This window comes from Biomphalaria glabrata, chromosome 7 (assembly GCF_947242115.1).
Source record: "Biomphalaria glabrata chromosome 7, xgBioGlab47.1, whole genome shotgun sequence".
Classification (NCBI taxonomy): Eukaryota; Metazoa; Mollusca; class Gastropoda; family Planorbidae; genus Biomphalaria; species Biomphalaria glabrata.
In genome coordinates, this window is record NC_074717.1 from 25,059,043 (window position 1) to 25,069,458 (window position 10,416).

Here is a 10,416-nt window from a genome sequence, read left to right on the forward strand (position 1 = left end):
GAAATAATGAAAAATTATTTCTCAGATTTTCTTTAGAATGGGTTATTAATCTCAGAACTATATAGTCATGCTAATATATGAAGCAAAGCCATTTCCTGTTAGTTTCCATTAAGAAAATGCTTCAAAAATCCTAGATCGAAATAATTCATGTCTATTGATTTTAATCATCTTATGTACATTTAAATAGATTGATTACCTAGATTTTTCTAGATTATGCATCTAAAAATTGCTAAATAATAATTATGAGACGAAAGTACTCTTTTTATGTTTTGGATGTTCAATTACTATATCTAGATCTAAAAATTAAATTATATATTACATATTTTTGGGAGTCTCTCTACAAGACAACTCCATGTTTTAACTTTAAAAAACAAAAAAATTTACATTTTTATAGTTTTAAAAGATCTGCATGTCCAGTCTTAATACAGTATATATAAGTCTCTAATCTAGACTTAGAGGTCGAGGTTAAAAATGTTCCTAAATAGTTTTTTTTAAATTATATATTTGACTCTTAAACGAAGAGGCGGGAATACCCGCTGACGTAAGTCTGTTCAAGCTAAAGATTGTCTAGACCAAATGTAATTCTAGAAGATTATGTTTCAATAATTATGCCAACTAGATTGTTTCCAGTGTGTCCGATAAGCTAGTAATTCTTTTCCTAAAGATACACATCAACTGTCAAATTTCTTTCGAGAACTGCTTCCACCCTGGTTTTTCTTTGCGACCTATTGTTTGTTGTCTTTTTTTCAAGCAAGACTTTGCAACCTGATAAGAGGAATTGCAACAAACAAAATGTTTTAAAATACTTTTGAAAAAAAAAACAAAGCTTATGTTAAGTGTTATTGTATCAATCTTCTTATCTTATCTTATATAATACAGACGTTACTTCAAAAAAGAAGATGATTAAGTCCTACGCGTCATGCATTTAGTTATACATGCTAACCAATGACTTAAATCAAGTAATTAATTTGTAATAGATCTAGGATCTAGACTAACAAAAATTAACTCTTTAGATTGGAAATATTTTTATTACATAGCTTATATCAAATGTGTCTGTTTGTCTGATAAAAAGTTTATTCACGTGATTTTTCCCACACCCAATCTCGGATTAAGTGGAAACTTTGCACAAATATTTCTTTTACCTGACAACACAAAAATCAATATAAGAAAAACAAGTAGGTAGATAATTATTGGTAATTAATTAATTTGTTTGATATCTCGAACAAGGGAAAGAAATTTTAATTGACTGAAGTGGTGCTATCAGCTGAATTAGTCCCCTTATCGTCGTCTGAGTCTTAGTTAACACAAACCTGAAAAAAAGTCGAGACTATATAGAAACAATAGATAACTATACAATTTTCCATGTTCATAAGCTCTCCACTAGCAGAGTGGTTACCGTGTTGGCTTGAGAAGCCTGAGAAGACTTGAGCCATGAGTTTAGGACGTTCCTTTTTTATATATTTTATAAATACTTTTAATTGTTTGTCTAGAACTTATATAAATTTATCACATGACTGATCCAAACTAATTAATACAAGTAGGCTAATATATGCTTTATTAATGTTTTCTGTAAAACATTTTTTATATTTCCTTGATACCTATTGTTTTTGTTTAACGTAATTTCATGCTTTTGGCAAGGTCATTGTGCTATGGCCCCATCACTTGTGTTGACCAGTCGGGGGGGGGGGTATCTTGGAGAATGTTTATCAAGTACTATACTTTTATATGGCAATGGATGCGCCCAGATGAGTCACCAAACCAAAACTATAATTTTATTTCTATATTAATTCAAACTCGAAGATTCAATACTCCTTGAAGGTTTGGTTTGGTTTTGGTTTTAGGCACATCGGCACATTTTTAGGCCATGTCGTGCCTGCATTCCCTTAAGGACTGCTTTCTCTCTCTACATACCAAGGGCTAAATTCTATACATTTAAATCATTAAAATCAAGGTCTATTCACAGTTAAAATAGTAAAGGTAGTAAAAAGTAAAAAATCTAATGTAAATAGTACATGTTCACAAATTCATAAATCAGATCTTCGTAGACAACCCCACTTCCCGGATAAAGCCCAGTACCTTCCCAGGGTCGACATTATCGAATAGTGTTTTTAAGTTAGTGGCTCTAAAATATTTCTCCCTGACATCCTGGTATCTGAGGCAATCAACGAGGATATGTTCCACGGTGAGGCGAGAGTTACAGTACTCACAAAGTGGGGGCTCGTCTCTCTTCAGCACAAAAGAGTGCGTGATGTAGGTGTGGCCAATCCTAAGTCTGGATATGGTCGTGTTACCACGCCTTGTCAGACCCTTAGATGTGGGCCGCCACCTGACATCCGCCACAATCTGCCTGAGTTTATTGTGAGTCTCAGCCTGCCGTTGGTTCTGCCACTCTCGATAGGTGGCAGAGGCAATACTTTGTCTCAGCTCCGAGCAGGGAATTTGGGTTCCTGACACCGCATGATTTAGGGCTCTCTTTGCTTCTCTGTCTGCGGCTTCGTTTCCTTCAATGCCAACATGGGAGGGGACCCAGATGAAGGTGATATCCCTATGGTCAGCTGTTATTTGGTCCAACAACTTCAGGCTCTTATGTACCAATGGGATGTCAGTCTTCATCCGCCCCCAAAGCTTTCAATGCAGATTTGGAGTCGGAGCGGATTATAAATTTCCTCCTTTCTGATGCTTTAACGGCCATAAGTGCAAGCGATATTGCATGCAATTCGGCCGTAAAGATGGAGCAGCCATCGGGGAGTCTACGGGAGATTGTTTTGTTCCGAAAGGAGCAGGCACACGCGACCTTTCCATCCATTTTGGATCCGTCTGTGTAGATGGTGCCATAATCTCCGTAGCTCTCCTGCAGTTCCCTAAAGTGGACTTGTAGTATGCTTGGGTCTGTATTTTCTTTTTTGAAATTAAGGAGGGATAAATTTAATTTGGGTTTATTCATTAGCCAAGGAGGACTCTGAGGGGTTTCTATTTTAGAAATTTGGTCAATGGGTGGGGTTAAGTTTTGGATGGGTTCTCTCATTCGAAGGCCCAACGGCTGTATGACGTTAGGCCTTCGATTGTATAATTCTACGTCTGTGGGGTTAAATATGGAGTCGAAAGCAGGGTTCGTGGGGTTGGATTTTAGCTTGACTATATACTGCATTGCAAGTGTTTTCATTCTTATATCCATGGGGAGTTCTCCAGCCTCCACATAGAGACTTGGGATAGGTGATGTACGAAACGCGCCGAGACAGAGACGCAGGGCAGCATTTTGTATTGGTTCCAGTATTTTTAGATAAGACTTCCTTGCTGCTCCATATATTATGGATCCGTAGTCTAGCTTGGATCGAATTAGACTCCGATATAGCAGCAGCAAGGTATCTCTGTCGGCTCCCCAGTCCGTATGGCTGAGTACTCTAAGTATGTTTAATGACTTCTGGCATTTCTTCTTAAGTTTCTTAATGTGGGGGAGAAAATTAAATTTGGAATCTAAGGTGTGGCCTAAACTTTTTTGTAGTTTTCACGACAGGGATCTTCTTTTTGTGTATAAATAGTTCAGGGTCTGGGTGGAGTCCCCTTAAATTACAAAAATGCATACTAACTGTTTTGGAGTCTGAGAATTTGAAACCATTATAGTTTGCCCAACCCTGAATTTTGTTTAAACATAACTGTAATTTTCTTTCTAAGGTATTCATGTTTTTCCCATAAGTAAAAATGACAAAGTCATCAACATACAAAGAGCACTCTATGCCAGGGGACAGAGCATTTATGATGCTATTTATTTTAATGTTGAACAGGGTGACTGACAGAATGCTGCCCTGGGGTACACCCATTTCCTGGTCATGAGTGTCAGAAGCGGAGTTGCCCACTCGAACCTGAAATTTTCGATCTTTCAGGAATTCCCCCACAAAACGGGGAAGGTGTCTCTTAAGCCCCATAAGCTCCAGGTCACGTAGAATGCAATGTTTCCAGGTTGTTTCATAGGCCTTTTCTATATCGAAGAATACAGCTACTAGATTTTCTCTTCTGAGTAATGCATTTCTTATATAAGCTTCCAGCCTTACCAGGTGGTCAGTTGTTGTCCGTCCCTGCCGGAATCCGCACTGGTAGTTGGATATCACTTTATTCCTCTCCAGCTACCAGACCAGCCTACTGTTTCTTTCCATGGTTTTGCAGATGCAGCTTGTTAGTGCTATTGGTCGATAGTTAGCTGGGTCAGAGCCGTCTCTTCCCGGTTTAGGTATCGGTATAACTGTGGCTTTCCTCCAGCTGTTTGGGAAAGCGCCTGTTTGCCACACACAGTTATAGACCCCTAGCAGGACTGCCAATGAGGGTTCGGGAAGGTGCTTGAGGAACTGGTAATGGATTTCATCTTCTCCAGGCGCTGTGTCACGTGACTTGTCCAGCGATTCCCTCAGTTCCTCAAGCGAGAACGGTTTGTTGTAGTTTTCATTGTTCTCTGATTTGAAAGTAATGGGGTGTCTTTCCTCCCTGGTTTTGACTTTTTGGAACTCTGGCGTGTAGTGTGCAGTGGATGACTTTTCTGCTATTGTGGATGCAAGGCAGTCAGCTATTTCTCTGGGGGACGTGACAGTTCGTCCTTGGTTTTTCAAATGCCCTATTGCATTTGATTATTTCTCTTTGATTCGCCTTACTGCCTTCGAAACCGCTCTAGCAGAAGTTTTGGCATCCAGACTGCCGACAAAACTTTTCCAGGAATTCCTTTTGGCTGACCGTATGGTTTATCTAGCTTTTGCTCTAGCTATGCTGAATATCTTTAGGTTTTCCTGGGAAAGATTCTTTATAAATGCAGCCAGTCGATTTTTCCTATCGCCAATTGCACTTTTGCAAGCTGTATCAAACCATCGGTACGTGACGTTTTTTCGCCGCCGTTTTGGCGACGGGACGTTTTGGCGCGAGCCGTTTTGGCGACGGGACGTTTTGGCGCGAGCCGTTTTGGCGACGGGACGTTTTGGCGCGAGCCGATTTGTCGACGGGACGTTTTGGCGCGAGATATCATTTGACGATTATTTAATAAGGACGTAGATTTTATAACAATGTTTATTTAACTCTACCATAATATTTTATGTATAGTATGAATTCTAATACCGTTCAGCGAATTGTTTTTTTAAATTATAAAGGTTTTGCTTATTTCATGAATATAGGCCTATAATAAGTCAGATTCCTGAATGGTAATGACATGCTTTATGAAAGTTCTGCTAATCGCACTGGATGACATTTTTGGATTTCTTTCCAAAATATTTTTTTTATTTGACATTAGTGTAATATACGAACTAGCTAAGTGTCACACTTTAATATAACAAAAACCATGTTACATCTAAAGCTCTATTACGCTGAATGACGACAATAACTCCACACATAGTAAAGATCAAGACACGGAATGTGGTCAGTACAAACTCTAACGTGAATCCACAAATATAAACAAACACTATGGGCGACAATAGATAGAAACACTTTCACGACACTAAGATACTTTGAAAAGATATATTTTGAGAAATTGGGTAGGGGTGATTTGGGTGACACATCTCGCATTGACGCAGGTAGAGTTAAACAAATGAAGACAAGACCAGCACCGAGCACTGGTCGTTGGCGTAATGCGTCTGGCGATCATCTCCTTGGGAATGGTCATTACATGTGAAAATAAAAGTGTGCCACTTAATAAACACACATACACAAGCAAAAATGTTTATTAAAGAAAATGATGTGAAAAACAAACACACATTTACATTTAGTATGTGAAAAATGTGTCTCAACACAAACACTCATGCAAAACATAGATATGAATAATTCTCTTAAAAGAAATAATACAATAAACGTACATAATGTATTTAGCGCCAAAACGTCCCGTCGCCAAAACGGCTCGCGCCAAAACGACCTTCGCGCCAAAACGGCGGCGCCAAAACGTCCTGCTTCGATGGTTTGCTAGGCCGTTTTGGATTTGCGGAGGTTAGGGGTACAACTTTCCTGGCTAAACTAAGTAGCTTGCTAGCAAAGGTATCAGCTGGGTTCTGTTCATCGAGGATATTTTCTGTGATATCCTCGGAGCATCTTTTTTGGAATTGTTCCCAATCGGCTTTATTCAGCTTCCACCGCTGAGGTCGTCCCAATGAGGGGAGATTGTTAGTAATGATGATTGGGAAGTGATCACTTCCCCGTAAATCATTGCTAATTGACCATTTAAAGTCGTCCAGAAGTTCAGGGACGCATACGGTGAGGTCAATGCATGTGAGAGATCCAGTTCCTGGGTGCAAGTAGGTCGGTGATGAATCATTAAGTATGCATAAATCATGTTGGAGGAAGATATCCTCCAGCATACGACCTCTTGTGTCGGTATTGTTGGATTCCCACATGGTGTTATGGGCATTGAAATCCCCAAGGATTATATAAGGCCGGGGGAGTTGTTTCAATAGGTCCTCCATGTCTGTTGGTTTTAATGGAGCTGCAGCAAGTGATAACCTTGTGAAGGGTTATCCTAGCTGCTACGGCCTGTAGTGTGCTCTGTAGTTCTACCCTCTCATGGGGGATACTATCCTTCACAAGGATACAGACTCCACCTGATGTTCTCTCTGCATCCTCAACATTCTTGCTGTAAGAACTGTAGCTTCGGAAATGTTTCCTGTAAGCAGACAGCTACAGGAGTCTCAGAGTCCATCAGTAGCTGCATTTCCTCATAATTGGCCTTGAGGCCTCTACAATTCCACTGTACAATTCTGGAATCCATGGCTTATTCTAAATGACCTACTTGGAGCTATTTGGCATTGGGAGGCCCCCGGAGGGGTTTCCCTTTATTCCAGTGACCTTGGTATTTTTATTCTTGGGTTTTGATGGAGAGGAGGACAACCTCCTTTTGGGGGAAGTCTTTCTCTCTGGAGAGGGGAGATCCCTCTGGTTAGAGCGGAGGTTATTTCTTCCTCGCTCAGCTCGGGCATCCTCTCCGCTTTGATTTCTCCCCTTAGGGAGTTGGTCAACCTCTAATTCGACAGAGGTTGGGGTGTCTGGCTGGGTTCTCTGAGGAGAACCTGTATCAGACATGATGTCTCCGGGTTCTCCCGGAATGTTGGTTTTGACATGCTGCTCAGTCTCCATGCTCTCATCAGCGAGCACAGAGAACCTGTTCTTTAGCATGACAACAGGGCTTTCTTGTTTCTTCGGAGGTGTGTTCTTTGGCGGTGTTTTCTTCTGAGTTGGAGGAGGAGGAGAGGGTGGTGGGGTCAATGTGTCCGTCTGTCTGGCTATGGATCTTCCAATCTTAGCAACAGCCTGGGCGTAGGTCTTTGTCAAGCCAAATTGGCCCTTGGGTAGGGCCAATACAGCCGATTTCGCCTGGCTGAAGTTACTTCCATTTCTCGCCTTGTACTCCTGCACGGCAACCTCCTGTTTCCACACAGGGCAGTCCTTGGAGTAGGCTGAGTGGCCAGCGTGACAGTTTGGGCATTTGAACTGGGCTGTGCAGCCCTTGTCCTCATGACCCTCTCCAGCGCATCTGGCACACACAGTGATCCTCTTGCAGACTGCCGCGCCGTGTCCATAACCCTCATGGGGTTAGGTATGTAGGGCCTCACTGGAACTCGAAGGTATCCTGCCTTCACATACTCTGGTGGTGTCCTAGTTCCGAATGTGAGGATAATAGTGGCGGTTTTGACCTCCTCACCATCCCTGCGCCTGGTAATGCGCCGGGCATCGGTGACTCCTTCAATGCCCTCCACTATTTCCTTCTGGGAACATTCCAGTAGGTCCCTAGAGCTGATTACACCTCTGCTGGTGTTCAGACTCTTGTGTGGTATGACTTCCACTTGGAGATCACAGAGTCTTCTGCATCTTAAAAGCCCATCAGAGTGTGTCTTGCTATCTACTTCTACAAGAAGTTCAATTGACTTGTTTAGCTCAGACAAACTCTTGGGCTCTCCCACTACTGACTTGAGTCCCTTATAGATAAGGAAAGGGCTCAGCTTTGTCAGGCTTTTCCCCTCCTCTGTGCACCTGACCGCCAAAAATGATGGCCAGATAGTACAGCTTTTTGTGGCCTCCTCCTTTTTTGCCTCAATACGGCGTCTCTTGCCCAGACTTAAATCTGGGGCAAGTAGTTTATTGGGGTTTTTTTTATCCATATATATTTTCTTGTTAATTCGGCACCTGTGCTCCCCACCCGCCATCGAGTCCAACAAGGGGACGGGCCATTCGAATGTCCAGAATGAGCCCGCCAGGGCTACACAGGTGCTATACTCAGTCAGCTGCTGCATCGGGCATGTGTCCGATACAGCAGCTCCCTGATTGACCCTCCAGCCACCGCCCTCCAGCATAGCGACCTATGCTGGTAGCTCGGTATGACCAGCCGGTTGACCCAGAGCGGGCCATCTGGTCCTCAGGTCTAGGGGAACTTGGAGCCAAAGTATTGTGTTGTGGTGGTTTATTCTCAGATAGCCACCATTCAAACACCAGGATCTCTTTATCCCCCCTTACCCATCACAATCCACGGCAAACGGACAGGTCTAGGACGTAGTGAGATATTTAGAGATAAGGAGACAGAGTGATGATCAATGAAGGCAGACTGAGGAAAAGAGGAGCAGACACAATGATAGAAAAGAAGTATGGCACTTTTGAGCTCCAAAAGTGCTAAGGAAAGAGGAGCGCAGTTTAACGTCATGTCTCGGGACGCCCTCCTTGAAGGAAAGTGAACATGCTAGCCATTGAATAAAACAGATGCTAATGAAAATAAGAAGTTTTTTTTAAAATAGATATTTATTGTTAATTTTAAAACAAATTTCGGTGACGATTTAATTCTCAGCACAATGGTTATCTCACCTTATATAGTACTGTCTCTATGTAAAAAAATAATTAATCATGACTGCATGACTAATTAATCAAATCACTTCTTTGTTTGATTCACGTGTTGTTATTTGACAATAAATAATTGTGCAAAGTTTTAATCTGAACCGAGAATGGGAAGTGGGAAAAATAACGTGTTCAAAATGTGTACTAGACACAGCGATTTGGTATAGCCAATATAGGCTTTGTAAAAAGAATTGTTGAAATCAATACTCTAGTTATGCCTTTGTTTTTAATCACAAAATGAAAGAAAAGAATTACTTCATTCTTTGAAGGTTTTACTTGGATTGTTACACAATAAATCGAAAGCAAGAAGAACAAAAAAGGAGGAAATAGCTTTCATGTATCAAAATTATATCAAATGCATTTTAACATTCTAATTTGTATTATTTAATTTTATTTGTTGCCTGAAATAATAACAATGTCCAAACCTCGCTACCACGTGATCCATATAGGCCAGACATTGTCTTTGTTCTGAGCAAGCCACTTTTAGTTCATACTTCAGGGATCATGTTTTGTTACATTTGAAGCTAAATCCAAAAACATCACCGGAAGAGGAGAGGTTTTAGGGACTTCTATTATTTGATATAATTTTAAATGCTTCAAATTAGTCTATAAAAAAAGTGCAAACAGATAAAAGACACAAAACCAAATAGATGCAGACGTGAAATGCGGAAGTAAATCAAATTCTTATCCTCAATTTGGTGACAGACTAATTCAACATCCTGTTGCTAGACATAGCATTGTCAGAGGGATGGGGGGCGAGCGAGGAAAATGCAGTTTAAGAGCAGACAACTTGTACACACTTAATGAAGATGTTGCTATAGATCTTCTTTTAGATGTCGTTATAGATACTGTTAAGACGTCGCTAGAACTACTGTTGAGATGTCGCTAAGATAAATGCTGTTTTCCAGGGACATGCGGTAAAACCAAATCTTAAACTAATTTTTCACATAAAATTAAAGTGGCGCATCAAGTTTGCCTGGTGCGACAACCCCTTTTGAAGTCCCATAAAAAAATGAAATAAAACAAAGAAAAAAATGCTTTTGAAAAAAAAAAAGGTGAGTCTAAGGTAAACTGTTAAAAGGATGCTAGCAATGAAGCATTCGTCCTTGTGGCTGGCAAAGCCATCAATGTTTTTATCGATAATATTTAAAATTAGTTTTTATTCAATGGAGATGTATATATGTCACCGTAGGTTGTTGATGATTTTGGATCAAATATAGCTGGAAAAGAATTGGCACACATGTCGCGATTGTCAGAATCATGCAAATCATGTGTGACGATATTCCGGAGCACTAGAACAAAGCGATATTTATGTGACGATACTCGGGAGCAAAAGAACAAAGCGATATTTATGTGACGATACTCGGGAGCAATAGAACAAGGCGATATTTATGTGACGATACTCGGGAGCTATAGAACAAGGCGATATTTATGTGACGATCGATATTTGGCACTAAAAGAACAAGGTGATATTTTCTGACAGAGATCAGCAGATTCATGCTTCGGAAGTTCGGATTTATTTTTTTTGTTTCAGTTGCAGCTAGGAACACTACAGAGATAAACATTTAATTTTCAGCA